This window comes from Marmota marmota, unplaced genomic scaffold (assembly GCF_001458135.2).
Source record: "Marmota marmota marmota unplaced genomic scaffold, marMar, whole genome shotgun sequence".
Taxonomy (NCBI): domain Eukaryota; kingdom Metazoa; phylum Chordata; class Mammalia; order Rodentia; family Sciuridae; genus Marmota; species Marmota marmota.
Window position 1 is genome coordinate 27,658,541 of NW_026000016.1, and position 17,445 is coordinate 27,675,985.

The following is a 17,445-nucleotide window of genomic DNA, read 5'->3' on the forward strand; positions in this document are numbered from 1 at the left end:
TAGATGTGTTTTTGTCACTGTGTGTATTTGTATTATGTCTTAGGTAACAACATTTGTCATTTAAAAATTTTTAAGGTCATCTTGCTGTTTGACTTAAATGTGGACGTACTTAATGTCCAACTTCTTAAGATCCAAATAACTTGCACATGATTTTACTAGAACATAGATTTGGGAATTCAGTAGGGCTAATGTTATCTGATTATTACTACAAGTCACAAAATTCTGATGTAGTACATTTTGCCTTAGTTTTCTTCCATAATGTCAGTATTATAAAGGGATGGGTTCTATTATGTATAGAGGTAATGTTTTTAAAATATTTTCAGCCCTACATTTCATATAAGCACTTTTTATCTTTTTTAAAAAATAGGTAAATCCACAAACTGGGAAGATGATGGTTGGGGAGCCTGGGAAGAAACAGAACCCCAAGAACCTGTAAGTCTGTATAAATATTTGCATGTTTTTTGATAGGGACGTTTTCCTTTTGTAATGATGTTGACTGTTTCAATATTAGGTTGACATTTTAAAATCTATGTCAAGAAAGTTTTTATGTTTACTTAATAGTACCTAACTTGATACTTGTTCTTAAGGACCTTAATGACTTCATTGTGTGTCTTGTCCACGCTATAACATTGAGACTGAGTACTTTATAATTGCTTATAAATACTGAAGTTTAAGATCAAGGGGCCAGTATCTAGCAAGGCCTCTTTTTGATCATCACACTGGAGAAGGCAAGACAGAGAAAGGGAGAAAGAGTGTTTGTGAAAGGGGGCCAAACTCAAAATGACTCCTATGATAATGAACCCACTGCTTCAATTGTAGCATTAATCCATCCACTCTGCTCTCATGGCCTAATCACCTCTTATTTGGCCTCACTTTCACATACTGTTGCATTGGGGACTAAGTTTCTAACACATACTTTTTTAGGGATAATGCAAACTATAGCAGTTGGCTAGAGGGGAGTGGTTGTTTTAGGATTCTTTATCTCTCATAAGTTTTTTTTTCAGAGACTCTTTTACTTATTCATTCAATAAATGTTTGTTGTGCCCACCAAACTGTAGGCATTTTCCTGGGTGCTAGGAAGATAGCAGTGAGCAAGTAGGTAAAGTTCCTGTGTGTGTTATGATATTTTTATGTATGTGTAATAGAAAATCTAAGTTAAACTGGCTTAAATAAGAAATGTTATTAGATCACGTAGGAGGAGGTCCAGAGACAGGATAGCTCCTAGATGGGTTGATCAGGCAATTTAACCATATTAGCAAGTTCTTCCCTTTTGTCTACTTTGTACACTCAGTGTTGGCTTCATCCTGAGACTTGTTTCTCTCACAAATGTCATGTGGAAACATGTTTCTTCATTCATGACCAGACAGAGAAAAAGAATTTGTCTTTCCATGACTCTTTAGGAGAAAGGAACAACTTTCTCAGAATCCTCTACCAAATCTTACCTTAAATTTTCTTGGCTAGTATTGTGCTACATGTTCTCATCTAAACTATCCACACCATCCTTGAAGGTGGAGCATAAGAGGGTTAGCTTTTCTCTGGCTACACAGAAAAGGAATTGATACCTGAACAAAAATCAGGATTTTTTTTTTTTTTCTGAAGAAAGAATGAATATATTTACTGCGTAGGCCGTCTTATAGTCCTTGTTCCCAGGAGCTTACACTCTAATGGGGAGAGAGAAATAAAAAAAGAAAGACAGGTGAAAAGTATTAAGTAGTATATTCAATATTAAATAGTATATTAAGTAGGTATTCAGAGAATTCAAATGGTTATGTGACAGCAAGTGATTGAGTGACTACGATAGCTCAGGGAAGGCCTTTCAAAACTGAGATGTAAAAAACAACATAAAGTCAATGAGGTGAAGATCTGGCAAAGAGCACTTTAGGCCAGCTCATGTGAAACCTCTGAGGCAGGAAAGGCCTTGGAGTTTGAAGGAACATGAAAAAGTCTATTGTGGCATTGTAGGACTGCTCCAAGGTCCAGTCAGAGAAGTAAACATTTGTGATGTCAAGTTTAATGAGTTTGGAGCTTATCCTAAATGTTTTGGGAAACCAAACTTACCCCATTTCTGTAGTTTTCCTTGAAGTCTCTTTAAATAGGTTGAAGTAGGGAGCAAAAGTGGAGGCAGAGAGACCAATTAGGTGGCTGTTGCTATAGTTTGAGAAGTGAGAGCATCTTGATTAAGGTGGTAATAGTGAAAATAAGAAACGGACTGTGGATAAGTTTTGGAGATGACAGTAAGACTTGCCAGTGGGTTGATTATGAGAGACAAAAGGAAAATGAAAAATCAAGAATAGCTTCTTTATTCTGGGGAATGGTATGAAATAAATAAAACTTGATTGGCAAAATGTTGACATTCTCAAAATGTGGGTAATAAGTATCATTCTGTTTATTTTTGTTAATGTTTGAAATATCCATGATAATTTTTTTAAAACTCTCCCATGTATTTGGCTTGAACAACTGAAGGGATGGTGTGTCCTATTGAGTTGGGAAAGACAAGAAAGATAATAGGTATGGAGGAAAAACACAAGAGCATCATGTGCTAAGAATAGGAATGTGCTCATGTTATTGAGATTTATGGAAAAGCTCCATGGGGAGATTAAGTACAGGGAGCCATTTCTGAAAACCTCTAGGAAAATTGGGACATGTTGAATAGTATTGAGTCCTACCACTGCAGCAATTAAATGCCTTGTCCTTTGCTGTTCTAATGCTATGTTAAAATGGATACTTGGCTACTCTGTCTCTGCCTTCATTAAAACTGACTGGGTTCTGCCTAGAAATGTATGAGCTTGAGGTAGTTTCCCACAAAGCAATCGAGGAAGGGCCTCCCCCCCCCCCATACATGTTTGTGTGACTGCACTGGGCATATTTTATAATTATTTACTTTTTTTAATGTTTTAATTAGATCAAGGCTTGGGTCTTGATAATGATAGGAGCCAAAGCAGGCATGTATTCTGAAAGAAAGTGAACCAGTACCATTTTAACCTGTTAAAAAAAAAAAAAAAAAAAAAAAGGGATGCCAAACCTTGTTGGAGCAGAATAAGAGATGATACCTAGAAATAGCAACTGCTTCATTCATCATTTTAATTTTTATAATATCACCAGAGAGATCCTTTCTTTCATTCCTGATCTGGATAATTTGTGTTTTCTCTACTTTATTCTCAGTCCACCTAAAATTTTTCGATTTTGATTTTTTTTTTTAAAAGCTGTTTCAAAATTTAGTTTCAATGATTTCTCTATTGTTTTTCTTAGCTTTAATCCTCTTTACTTTGAGTTTTAATTGTTCTTTGTTTAGCTTCTTAAGATGGAATTGTAGATTACTTATTTTAAATTTATCTTCTTGGTTTTTTAAAAATATTTTTTTAATTGTCAATGGATCTTTATTTATTTATATGTGGTGCTGAGAATCGAACATAGTGCCTCACACATGCTAGGCAAGCGCTCTGCCACTGAGCCACAACCACAGCCCCTAAATTTATCTTCTCTTGTAATATAAAGCCATAAATTACCCTCTAACTGGTGATTTAGTTGCATCCCACAACTTTTGATATGTTATATTTTCAGTTTCATTCAGTTAAAAATATTTTCTGATTTCTTGTGTGCTTCCTTTTTTGATCTGTGGGGTTAGTTAGAAATATATTGTTTAATTTCCAAATATAATAGCCTCCCTGTATTAGAGAGGGAGGATACATCTCAAGATCCCCAGTGTATTTATGTCTGAAACCATGGATAGTTTCAAATCCTATATACGTTACCTTTATTCTATATATACATACCTGGGATAAAGTTTCATTTATAAATTAGGCATGATAAGAAATTAACAACAATAACCAGTAATAAGATGGAATGATTTTAATAATATACCATAATAAAATTGCCAGCATCATTATCCTTGCACACAAGCATGTGATACCCAGACAGTCTCTTGCTAATAACTGAGGTAACTACTAAGTAACTAATGGGCAGGTAGCACATACAAGTGTGATATACTGAACAAAAGGCATAATTCATGACTTGGTCATATTGGAGCATATTGGAATGGGGTAGTCTGAGATACCATCATGCTACCCAGAAAAATGCACAATTTAAAACTAATGAATTATTTATTTCTGAAATTTTTTATTTAATAATTTTGGACTGATCATAGTTGATCACAGAAAGCAAAACCACAGATAAGGGTGGGGTACTACTGTATTTGTGATTTTGACAGATTTCTTTCTGTTGATTATTTCTAATGTGATGCTGCTAGAGAACACATTTTGTATACTTCCAAAACTTCTAGATTTATCAACACTGTTTTATGTCTTCGTATATGTTTCATATGTATGAAAAGAATATGCATTCTTCTCTTAATGGGTAAAGAATTCTATGTATTTCAGTTGGGTTAGGTTGGTTAGTAGTGTTATTTATATCTTCTATACTCTTGATTTTTTTTTCTTCATTAGTTCTATCTATTATTGAAATAAGATAATTGAAATCTACATCTGTTATTGTGCAATTATCTAGTTCCCTTTTCAGTTTTTGTCAGTTTTTGCTTCTTGTATTTTTGGATTCTATCAGGAAGCACATATTATATATCAATATGAATGTAGATGTATATGTGATACCTCATTCTGAAGTAGTTCTCTTTATCTCTAGTGATGTTCATTATGTTAATGTCTATTTTGTCTGATACTATAGCCACTCCAGCTCTTTTTTGGTCACTGTTTTCATGGTGTATTTCTTTTTGTCCTTTTAGCCTATTCATATAATCTTGCCTTTTAGTCAGTCTGACAATCTTGACTTTTGATTGGAGTGAATAATTTATTTTTATTTGATATAATTATTGATATGGTTAAATTTATATCTGTAAAATTGCTGTTTGTTTTCTATAACTCATATTTTTTAAATTATTTTTTACTCCTTTATTCTTTTGTGTTCAGCAAATATTTTTATTGTACAATTCAGTTGCTCAGATTTTTAACATTTTTGTTATATTAAATACAAATTACGTTAATATGATTCACATACCATATAATTTCACCTTGAAAGTATACAATTTACTGTTTTTAGTATTCACAACTTTGTATAACTATTACTATGATTTAATTCCATAATATTTTCATCACTCCAAACAGAAACCCATATCCATTAGTAGTCGCTCCCTATTCTTCTCTTCTTCCCAGCCTCAACCACTAATTTACTTTCTGTCCATAGATTTGCCTGTTCTGAACACTTCAAATAACTAGAATTATGTATATTAAAAACACAGACTAACTTCTGTTTAGTCATAATTTATTCTGTTTCATGGCCTTGCTGATATTTTTTTGCTTGTGATCTTGGATTCTTCCTCTCTTTCTTTTATTTCACATTCACAGCTATATCAGGATTAATAGATTTTACTCAGTTGAGATAAGACTTCTGTTGTTTTTCAATGGTTATGAACAACCTCAAAGGCATAATTGGCTCCAGAGGTATAATAAGAATCAGAGTAAAATTTGGCAAATGTGTAAAATGTACAAGTACAAGCTCTAGTCAAGGTAACAGATATTGCTGCCCAGTAGAAAAATAGGGAATTGAAAGGAAACTTGCTACTCTCTTTTGCTAAGAATAGTCAGCAAATTCAAAACCTACCTTCTCTGAATGCACTTATGTCTTATCCACATTATAGAGGACACCAGAAGTAGAAGAAGTATAATACGTTGAAGTCAGGCATCATTGTATCAAGGTGCTATAAATGTAATGATAAGGTTCTCTATTGGTTGCCAACAGAGGATGGTAAACTTTTCTTCTTTGTTAGCCTGACATTTGGAGAGCTGTTGTGTTTTGATCAGTAGGAATACTGCAGTGGTGTGTAGATAAATGACAGATAGAGGTAGCAAAGAGTAAAGTGGAATAGGAGCCAGTGCCACTGAATGCTGATCGAGTGGCCAATTGGCTGCTATTGAGTTCAGCAGAAAACTGTAAAAACTCCAGGGTGCTTTTTATCTCCACAAGTTGTTAGCTCTTTGAGAGTAGTTTCTCATTTTTATGGCATTAGAGAGTAAAGGGCTTTTGTATTCAGAGAGACTTAATACCAGGGATCCAGAAGAGGCCTTTGTAAGAAAAGAGAAATCCTCTTTAGCTTTTTCTGGTTCCAAGGTGTCAGCTATAATAAGAGCTTAGTGAAGAAAGTGTATTCTGGATTCAACAGAGTGGAAGTCACTCTGTGAAGCAGAGACAACAGCAGCAAAAGGTACAAATTCAACACCTTGAAAGATGATGACAGTGGGGACCATGATCAGAATGAAGAAAAGAATGCACTGAAATATGGTGAGGGAGAAAAATCAAGATAAGACAAGTTGGACTAGTAGCAAGAGAAAGGTTACTGTCCTTGGACTGGCAGAACATTCCCTGTAGTACAACTATATACTTCCTGGGACTCCATGAGAACCCCAGGCTCTGCTACCAGCTCACCCAGCTATGAACAGAATATCAAACAGATTAGCACCTTGGACTCTCTGGAGCAGTTTTGAAGGTTTTTATAGTCATATGATATGTCCTAAGGACCTGATGGCCACAGTAACTTCTATCTCTTCAAAGAAGAAATTAAACTCATGTGGGAGGATGATGCATATAAAAATGGTGACAAGTGGATCATTCACCAGTGGAAGGGCTTGGCTTCCCATTACTGGGAAAATCTCATCTTGGCCATGCTAGGAAAATGGTTCATGTTTGGTGAGGAGATCTGCAGGGATATGGTCTCTATTTTCAGGTGGACATTATATTAATATGGAATGAGACTTCCAATGACTGAGCAACCTAGCCCAAATCTAGGATATACTTGAGGGAGTACTTAACCTACCTCCCAGCACCATTGTGGAAAACAAAAACTGACAGCATCAAGTACATGCTGAAAGGATAGGGACATGTCCCTCAGCTTAGCAGAAGGAGCTCTGTAGTTGGCCTAGGCTTGTAGAGTGGGGGTGGACAGGTTCCCCTTAGGGTTGTGGCTACTTGCTGTGGTTCTGATTGATGAGGCACCTTGTCCACCTATTCTGCAGGGTGCTTTGAGACAGAGCTCTTCTGTAGGAACCCAGTTGCACTGCTTGGGTTTGTTTTATTTCTATATTGCCTTTCCTTCACTAACCACTATCTAAAAATGAAAGTATTTTTTTTCTGGGTGTTTTTAAAGATAAATTCACTGAATAATAAAGTCTTTTTCTCTACCAAAAACTGAAAGAAAGGCCAGGTGTGGTAATCCCAGCAGCTCAGGAGGCTGAGGCTGGAGGATCACAAGTTCAAAGGCAGTCTCAGCTACTTAGTGGGGTCCTAAGCAACTTAGCAAGACCCTGTCTCAAAAAAAGCGGGGGAGAGGCTGGCGATGAGGCTGTGGTTAAGTGCCCCCTAGCTAGGTTCAATCCCTGGTACCCCCCCCCCAAAAAAAAAAGTTGAGAGAAAGCATATTCTAATATCTATGCTCAGCAGTAACTAGTGTCACATTTAAGAAAGTATGCATCAATGACACTGGCAGTTCTCAAAGCTTCCATGTTTTCCATAGATATTTCATGCCCTTATTTGTCTGTTGAGGCTACCATAACAATATTGTAGTCTGGGTGAATCAAACAACATAAATTTATTTTTGTCACATTTCTGGAGGCTCAACATCCAATATTAAGGAGCCATTAGTATTGGTTTCTGATGAGGCCTTTCGTCCTGAGTTACACTGTCTTCTGTGTTCTCACTTACCCTTTTTTCTATACAAACATGGACAGAGGAGTGAGTTCTGGTGTCTCTTTCCCTTAAAAGGATATTAGTCCTAATAAAATAAAAACAAGGGTCATCAGTCCTGTAGGATAAGGCCCAAGCTTCAGGACCTCTTTTAACCTAATTATTTTCTTATAGGCTCTATCTCCAGACACAGTCAATCTGTGAATTAGGGTAGAGAGGGATATAATTCAGTTCATAACAATGCCCAGAATAATGGATCTTTGTCAGGTACAATTCTAACTGGACAAGTGAAAAAAGTGAATTCTCACTTGAAGGAAAGAATTCATGTAAGAGAATGAAAAGGTAAGCAGAATAGGCTTTCAAGATGGATTGGGATGGGAGAAAAATCAAAACAAAGGTTTTCTTCTATACTAATTAGAAAGGAAGGCAAATGTACTACTGCTTGATCCTATAATTAATGGTAGATAGTTTTGTCCTGTTTTTTGTTTCTTTGTTTTTACAAAGTGTTACAAAGGCTTTTAGTTGAAATTATAGTTATTTTGCTATAGGAATTAGTGATAGAGTAGAATGTTTTGCTCAGCCTTGTGCTATAAAGCAATTTAAAGCAGTTTGGAAGAAGTTTGAAAAGGCTTAATTTTAACTGGCTCTACAAATAGCAGGAGAGGTCTGCAGCACCAGGTGTCCCTGACTCAGTCAGGCTAGGTGAGGACCCATAGCAACCCCCTAGCAACCTCCAGTCAGCATGAGACAGGAAAAATACCTGGGATGCCAGATGACCCCCCCTGCCCCAGCAGTTTATGGTGGCTGATAACATGTTGGGAAACCACGTAGTTCAGCACATATTCCCCTCATGGCTTAAACCAATCAGTTCAAACGAATCCCCCTCTTGTACTAACCAATCATCCTTTACCCAACTTGTTCCCACCAGTGAATGTGCTAATCATGTTTTAGAGTTGTTTTATGATTTTCCCGCCATGTGTGATGATTTGCTAAGAGATGCTATGATGTATGTGAAGTCCCTGCCTTTCCCAAAGAGTGTATAAAGCTGCTGCAAACCCTGGGCTCGGGGCCTCTCAGCATTACCAGTTGCTGTGTGCGCATGGAGGAGCAAGCTAGCTTGCAATAAACGCCTCTTTGCTGCTTACATCGAAAAAAAATTTTTAACTGGCGAGGCAGATTTAATGGTTTTCCTTTATTGATGTATTAAGGACAAAAGGTGGGAAGTATAGAATTGGTTTGCTTGATCATAAATGGCTAGTGTTTGCTGAAACAGCACAGGAAGGTTCTGGGTCAAAGTCCTCAGTTAAGATAGGCAGAGAATGAAAGCATCTTGGCTGGAAATGTTTGCCTATAGACTGAAAAATGGAATATTATACAGCCTGATTAAAAATTCTTACAGCAGAAATAATTGGGTTGAAGCCTAATTTCATTATTTCCATCAGACTCTGGTACCATCTGACATACAGGAGACACAAACACCAGATTAGCCAGAGGCAAAAGAAGTATACCATGCCAAAGATGTGCCCTAGATTAAACTCAGGAGCAGGGGCTGCAGAGGGTCTCTTTCCTAAAGCTAGTTCTCACTGGGGGTTTGGACCTATGACTCAGAAAAACATTGATTTTGCCAGTGACTGTCTTCTCAGGGTTAATACAAGCTGGCCCAGTAATTCTCAATTGGAGATAATTTTGTTCCTGGTATTATCTGGAGATGTTTTTGGTTTCATAATTTGGGGGAGGCCTAGGCTCCTGCCAAGTAAGCATTTTATAATCCCATCCCACCACACAAATAAAAGAGTAATTCCTCCCAAAATGTCAGTAGTGCTGAGGTTCATAAACTTTGGTATAGACCATGGTTTTTAGCGTTTTTCTGCAGTTTTGATCTCCATAATTTCTTGACCTTTTTTTGGGGGGAGAGGGATTCAAAGCTTTTGTTCTGTAAGACCATTAATTGCGTTTTTAGTAGATCCCAGGGAAGTGATTTGCTAGCAAAGAGTAAGTTACGTGACTGTTAGCCAGTAAAGAAAAGTGAATTTAAGTTGTTTCTGGATCTTTGGCCATAGTGCAACAAGTAGTCCCAGTCAGTTTAGATGGTATTATTATGCCTATGTGCTTAAGAGACAGGTTTTAGTCTTTCTATGTAGTTAGTTCCCATTTTTCTTTCCTTCTATTTACAGTTGTTAATTTTAGTTCACACTTGCTCTCCCTATCTTCCTGCAGAGTACCTTCTGTTAAGTGAGTTCTGGCTTAGTGGTGGGGCCTCTGATTTTCTGCCACCTTCTGGATGAAGTGAGAGAGGGAATTTGGGGACCTTGCTGCAGGTTACCTACCCACTTTCAACCATACCTCCTGATTTTAGCCCCATTCTTGCCTTCAATTCCAAAGGGACCTGGCACCAGTTTCTAGACCTGTTGGCAGTTTTGCAGTGCAACTGGGGCTGCATGTCAGCTTTCCTCTTTATCAGTTTAGAAGCTTGGCTTCTAGGGACAGTAAAATCAGCTACCATCTGCCATTTTCTTTCTAGCTCTCTCTCAAAATTTTGTAGCTTTTTCCTATGTGTTACTTTTTGCCTTTAAAACAAATTATTTGGGGCTGGGGATGTAACCCAGTGGTAGAGTGCTTGCTTAGCATTTATGAGGTCCTAGGTTCCATCCTCAGCACCACAAACAAACAAAAAAGCTGAACAAAACTTTTTGGCTGGGAGTATAGCTCAGTGGTAGAATGTGTGCAGATCCAGAACCAGTGCCAACAAAACATTTTACTGTTGCTTTGGGGGAGGTTTTGGTGCTGAGAGTAAAATTTGTGTTTAATTCACCCTTTTAATCTAAAAGTCCAAATTAATTTTACACATTGTTCTACCCTTGGTATTTTACACCAGATGTAATTTAATGTAAAAATTCTTTCTTCCCTCCCATTTTCTCTCTCACCCACCCATCCATCCATCACAAGCAATGCTTGTTATAAGCTTTTTTACATCTACCAGTGTATCTTTGGTTACATGTGGTCATAAATTATCAGGATTAGGAGTCAAGTGGCCTGAATATCTGCCCTGCTACTTATTATGAAACCTTGAATGAATTACTTAATTTCTCTAAGCTCAATTACCCTGTTTCTAAAGTGGGACTAATAACATTATCAAATTTATAGGCTTGTTATGAGAATTAAATGAAATATGCTTAGAGTAATACCTAGAACATAGTAAATGTGCAGTAGAGATCAACTGGTCTTATTATTCCAGTAGAGTAAATTCCTAAAGCTGAAATTTTTAAGGCAAAATGTACACACATTTTAATTTTTGATAAAAGGTTATTGCAATTTGTATTACAAATAGCAGTATCTGAGAACGCCTTTTCCTATTTGGCCTGTGCAGATGTAAAAACAGTTATGAGCCAACTGCTTTTTATCATTGATTGTGTGCTAGTGTCTATGTTGTAAAACTGAAATTGTTCTCCATTCTTATTTTTTAAAAATCAAATGTTAGGAAACAGAAGCCAGAGATGATTGTGTGTGTGTGTGTGTGTGTGTGTGTGTGTGTATGTGTGGTGTCTGTTGTTTGAAGGTATTTTTGAAATTGTGGACTCCTAGTTTGTTATCAATAATAACAGAACTAATTCTACTTTTATCTTTACTAGGGGTGTAAAATGCCATTTTAATGTTTTGATGTATGTTTAAATATTTTAACTTGAACTTAGTCATCTTGTCCTGTTTTTCACTTTAAAGTCTTTTGGGGGCATGTGTACTATAATCTGTTTTTTTTTTTCCTAAGCTCTAATAGCAATTTAATGTTCATAACACTTAGTTAAACTATTAGATCTATTTATTAGATCTGTTATGATTTATGTTTAGTTCAAATTTTTCCTTACTCTTGTTTGTCCAAGTTTCTAAGCAGGAATTATTTGGTAGTTTATTATACCCCATAGTGCCTATTGAAGCACATAGATTTATTATTTAGTATTAAATAATTGTTCAGAAGATAGATATGTTTTTTGGGTTCACATTTGTATTGCAGTTATTATTTTTTTAACAAGTAATTAAGTTGTTTTGGTACATATTTACTACACAAAATTCAGGTGTTACAGAAAACTACAAATAAATAATCAATTTTCCATTACCTAAGAATAGCCATTGTTATTTAAGGATTTATCCATGTAGGCATTTTTCTATAGATCTATACAGTTTGAGTAAGCAAATGAATGGGCACATAGAAAATTTTATAAAAATGACTGAATCCCTCTTCCCACTGATGGTGCCCTGCAGAGAGTAGTGGAAAAATTTTAAAAAATGAAATTCTGTATATGCAATTTAAGAATAAATAATAACAGAACTAATTCTACTTGAATTGACATTTGAAGTAAAACTTTAAGAGTACTGAATCATGGTTAACTTCCTCAAGAAAAGTAAATTTTAAAAGTTAAGATTGAAATGATAGGGTTTTTGTTATTGTATTTGTGAGATTTTTTTTTTTTGTTTGGGTTATTTGCAATCGAATTTAAAAAGAGTTCATGCATTGCCCCATTTAATTTTGAAAAGATCTTAAGATCTTTCACTTGAAAATTTTAGACTCTAATCTGGAAATGACCAAAATTGGTACTTTTCATGCTGTTTTTTTGAAGACACTGTAGGGTTCCATAGAGGTGCTGTGTAGCTTCTCCATCTCTGTTTTCATCCATTTTGTATATTGAAATTTTTTATAAATTTTTGTTTGGGAATAAAGGTCCTGCTCCCCTCTCTGCCAAAAAAAAAAAAGATGAACGTTTAAAAAACATTGGGCATTACATATGTTAGTAGCTGACTAGAAGGAAAAAAAAAACACCTCGTTATGTAGCATTGTTTACTTTCTTTTTGTGTTTTAAAATTGCTGAAACACTTAGGTCTCGTGCTTTAAAAGTGCAGATGAGTATTTAATTTTTGTGACTTAAGTAGTAAACTACTAAGAATTATAGTGAATTGCTGACAGTCCCTTAATTACACTGGATTTTACTGGCACCACTATAGCGTATACATATCTTTGAAAGTTAATAGGATGTCAGGAACAATGCAAATGATGGACTAAACTGTACTAAAATTGAAAACTTTGAGAAACTACTCTTGGCTACTTCAGTGGCTATCTGATCACTGCACTTACCTGATAAGCAAAAAAATATTTGCTGCTATGTTTACCAAGTCATAATTTACTGGCCCCTGAGGTAACCAACTATAATTGAAATGCTGGTTATACTATTGCAATTTTATCATTAGATACATCACGAAAGAATAATCATTTGACAGATTTGTAGATTTTATACACTTTTTTTTGTACCTGGAATTGATCCCAGGAATGCTTAACTACTAAGCCGCATCCCCAGCCCTTTTTAAAATTTTATTTAGAGGCAGGGTCTTACTAAATTTCTTAGGGCCTCACTGAGTTGCTGAGGCTGGCTTTGAACTGGTGATCCTCCTGCCTCAGCCTCCCAAACTGTTGGGATTATAGGTGTGTGCCACCACACCTGGCAGATTTGTGGACCTCTTAAGAAAAAAAAAAAAAAAAGAAAATTTGTAAACTCTATGCTATAGTCGTTTAGAAAGGATTCCTTTTCATAATCACAGTCTTGGCTTCCATGTTTGTACAGATTAAGAAAAAAATTTTATTGGTCTTAATTCTAAGAAGCAGCCTTGAAGTATAGGCCACACTAAAACATAACTATAGATTTCCCTCCCTTACCCCCAAAAGGGATTATGTTTTAAAGATAATAGATGCATTTAATGTAACTTTAGTAACTAGGTGCTAGTTTTTGTGGAAAACCAAGGTAGTCCGTGGCATTCATAGCACCTTTAAGCAGTGAGGTGCTGTTTTCTTTTTTAAAAATTTCATTTCTCACTTGGGAAATTAACTATCTTGTCATTTGATGGTGTTGTTTTTAGGATCACTAGCTTCAAGGGAACAATATTAGTGACTATGGGCTCCATTACTGTGGGGAAGTTTTCCAAAAACCTAATTAGTAGGCAAGTCCTTATGGAACAAAACAAAATGATGAGCCTACATCTTGTCAGCTACTTAATGTGTGCTGGTGTTCTGTGAAGCTTCAGAAAACATCGTTCTGCACAGTCAGGTTCACTGCCTGAGCTTTCTTTATGAATTAGAAATCAAGTTTTGTTGCAAAAACTAAGGTCAGTTTATTGTGGTTCAGCTGGAGTGGGCTTCCCTCCATCTTCTCTATACCAGTATTTTCATCTAGTTTCCTGCTTTGACTTGAGGCTCTCTTGAAATATCTAACACAGGAACTATTTCAGACAGATCCACATTCTTTTTTTTTTTTTTTGAAGAATTTCTTATTCTTTTTTTTTTTTTCCTAGTTGTCAATGGAACTTTATTTTATTTATTTATATGTGGTGCTAAGAATTGAACCCAGTGCCTCACACATGCTAGGCAAGTGATCTACCACTGAGCTACAGCCCCAGCCCAGATCCACATTCTTTTTTTCTTTTTTTTTTTTTTTAGTTTTAATTTGTTATATATGACAGTAGAATGCATTACAATTCATATTACACATATAGAGCACAATTTTTCATGTCTCTGTACACAAAGTAGAGTCACATTATTCATGTCTTCATACATATACCTAGGGTAATGATGTCCGTCTCATTTCACCATCTTTCCTACCCACATGCGTCCTCTCTTACTCTCCCTCCCCTTTGCCCTATCTAGATTTCATCTAACCTTCCCATGCCCCCCTCTCAACCACATTATGAATCAGCATCCTTAAATCAGAGAAGACATTTGGTATTTGGTTTTTTGGGATTGGCTAAGTTCACTTAGCATTATCTTCTCCAACTCCATCCATTTACCTGCAAATGCCATGATTTTATTCTTTTAATGCTGAATAATATTCCATTGTGTGTATATATATATATATATATATATATATACACACACACACACATATATATACACACACACACACACACACACACATATATATATATATATACACACCAATATTTTCTTTATCCACTCATCTACTAAAGGGCATCTAAGTTGGCTCCACAGGTCCACATTCTTTATTTTTGGTTTATATTTCATTGTCCCTGCCCTGTGCATTAAACTAGGCCCCCAAGAGCCTTTGTTCCTCTTGTCAGTTCAGCTCTCAGGATTCTCAGATCCATCTCATCTTTGCTTTGATCTTCTATTGCCTAGAGCAGTAGTTCTCAGCCTGGGGCAATTTTGCCTCCCACCCCAGGGGAAAAAGTCTGGGGCAGTTTTGTTTGTCATGCCGTGGTACTACTGGCATCTATTGGATGCAGTCTAGGATATTACTTACCATCTTGTAGTACATAGAATAGTCCCCAACACTGAAGAATTATCTTGCCTAAAATGTCAAAAATTCTGAAATTCAGAAATCCTGGCTTAGAACAATTTACTATAAACTGCTTATCTTAACTTGGGGAGAAAACAGTTTGTGGTGGTGTTAGGTTTAGATATGAGATGTCCCCCCCCCAGAGCTCCTGTTAATGCAGGAATATTCATAGGTGAAATGTTAGATTATGAGAGCTGTAACTTTATCAATTCAACCTAGTTTGAGTGGACTGACTGGGTGGTCTCTATAGGTAGGTGGGTCATGGCTAGAGGAGGTGAATTACTGGGGGTTGTGCTCTGGCAGTGTGCGTTTTCCCTGTGGCCCTTTCCCTCTCTTTCCCTCTCTGCTTCCTGACCCTGCCATGAGCTGAGCAGCTTCCTTACTCAGCCTTTCTGCTGTGATATGCTGCCTCATCTTGGGCCCAGAGCACTGAGTTGGCTATCTGGACTGAGACTTGTGAAACAATGAATCTCAAGTAAATTTTCCTTCCTCTAAATTGTTCTTGTTGGGTGTTTTGGTCACAGCAATAAAAAAGCTCACTAAAACACATGGCTTTTCAGTACTTTTTAAATAATAAAATTTAATTTTAAAAATTTAGAGTACATCATAGTTTTAAGGGCAAGTATTATTTTGGGCAACTTTCATCTCTAGAGTGTGTGTGAGAGAGAAGAGGGAGGAAGTAACTGAAATCAAGCAGGTTATACAGTCATTATTATTGCTACTTATTAATGTTTTAAAAGTTTTAAAAACAAGACAATTGGGGGATGGGGGTAAGGGGAGTGAGAGTGAGTCAGTGTGCACAGATCTGACCAGGTAGCCTCACTGCTTAAAAATGCCTTCAGTGGCTCCCCATGTCCTTCAAGATCAAATCCCTCCCTACTCTCCCTGTAACCTGGGGGAAGCTGTCATGATAATTCTGTTTTCCTGTCCCAGAATAGGTGTAGTAATAGAACTCTATATAGTTACTCTGAAAATTAAGATATATGTAAAGGGGTTAACATAGTGTCTGGCACATAGAAAGTGTTTGGCAAGTGTTCCTATGAAAATAACCCAAGTCACCAATGTCATCCCTGCCTCAGTGTTCTTGATGTAGTTGAACAGACCCAAACACACATCAGTGCCAGAACACTTGTTAATGGACACACTGTCTTATGCTCAGGATGGTGCCAAAGGATTTCTTTATCATAAGAAGAAATTTCATGTCACTGTGGCTTGCTTTCTACATCTCAACTTGCTTGGGTACAAAGTAACATTGCAAAACAATTTCAGACATGTATTTTTTAATCCTTTCATTCTTTGTTTGCCTTTATATATCATATGTTCATTGTTTGTCTCCTGATATACCAAGGACTTTCTTCTTTTCGAGGATTTATTGAAAGAAATTTAATTACGTAAAATTTCTTCTCCACCTTTACCTCGCCTGGTTCTCTGTTTCTGTTTTATTTCATTTTTATTTTGATTGGTTTGGTAGTAGAGATTGAATCCAGGGTGCTTTACCACTGAGGTACATCCCCAGCCCTTTTTATCTTTTATTTGTGACAGGGCCTCACTAATTTGCTTATTAGGGCTTCCTTAAATAGCTAAAGCTGGCTTTGAACTTGCGATTCTTCTGCCTCAGCCTCCCAAGTTGCTGGGATTACAGGCATGTGCCACCATGCCTGGCCGGTTTTCTATTTTAAATTTATGTTATAACAAAGCAGATTTTATTCTGATTGTAGCAAATAGGTAAGTCTATGAGAAAACAACACATTTTTACCACTCCATAATTTTTGAAAGTTTCATTTGGGCTTGGTTTTTGTAATTAGAGGCTTTTTATATTTTTTGATCTGATACATCAAATACTGTGCCTTAGTCACAAGGAACAATTCAGAATTACATATGACTGGGAGGTTGCCGTTGTATAGGTATATAGCTGCTCCCCACGTTGCTGTGAATCAGAAGAGATTTAGAGCTTATATTAAAAGCACAAAATCCTTGCATTTTGTGAAAAGCTAGCAGCATTCCTGAGAAGCACTACTAAAGGTTTATATCTAGATTTTATGGCATATCAAACTCTAATGATGATATGATATAATATGGTAATATTTTTGTGTCCTATTTTTTATAATATGAAATTCCCACTTATATGCATCAACTTTACTGTGGCAGATTAAAAGCATATGCTGTTAGTCCCATAGTTGTAAGGAAAGACAAAATGGTAGAGAAGACATAGAAAATGTAGCCAGGCACAGTAGTGCACACTTGGGTATGCCTGGAATTCCAGTGACTCAGGAGGTTATGGTAGGAGGATTGCAAGTTTGAGACCATCTTGGGCAACTTAGCAAAACACTGTGTCAAAAAATTTTTAAAAAGGAGTGGGGCACTGAAAATGTTGCTCAGTGGTAGAGCATCCCTGAGTACAATCTCTGGTTTAAAAAGGGGGGTGGGT

The 17,445-nt window shown here is 36.3% G+C and overlaps 1 protein-coding gene and 1 pseudogene across 2 annotated transcripts in view; both read left to right on the top strand.

Annotated features, from left to right (window-relative positions):
• Positions 1-341: 341 nt before the first annotated feature.
• Positions 342-17,445, top strand: part of Rab3gap2 (RAB3 GTPase activating non-catalytic protein subunit 2) — an 80,115-nt gene continuing 63,011 nt past the window's right edge. For both annotated transcript variants that reach the window (XM_015483627.2, XM_048809341.1), the window contains exon 1: positions 342-432. The gene's annotated coding sequence lies outside the window, so the exon portion shown is untranslated. The remainder of the gene's footprint in view (positions 433-17,445) is intronic.
• Positions 389-6,781, top strand: LOC107140298 (annotated as a pseudogene).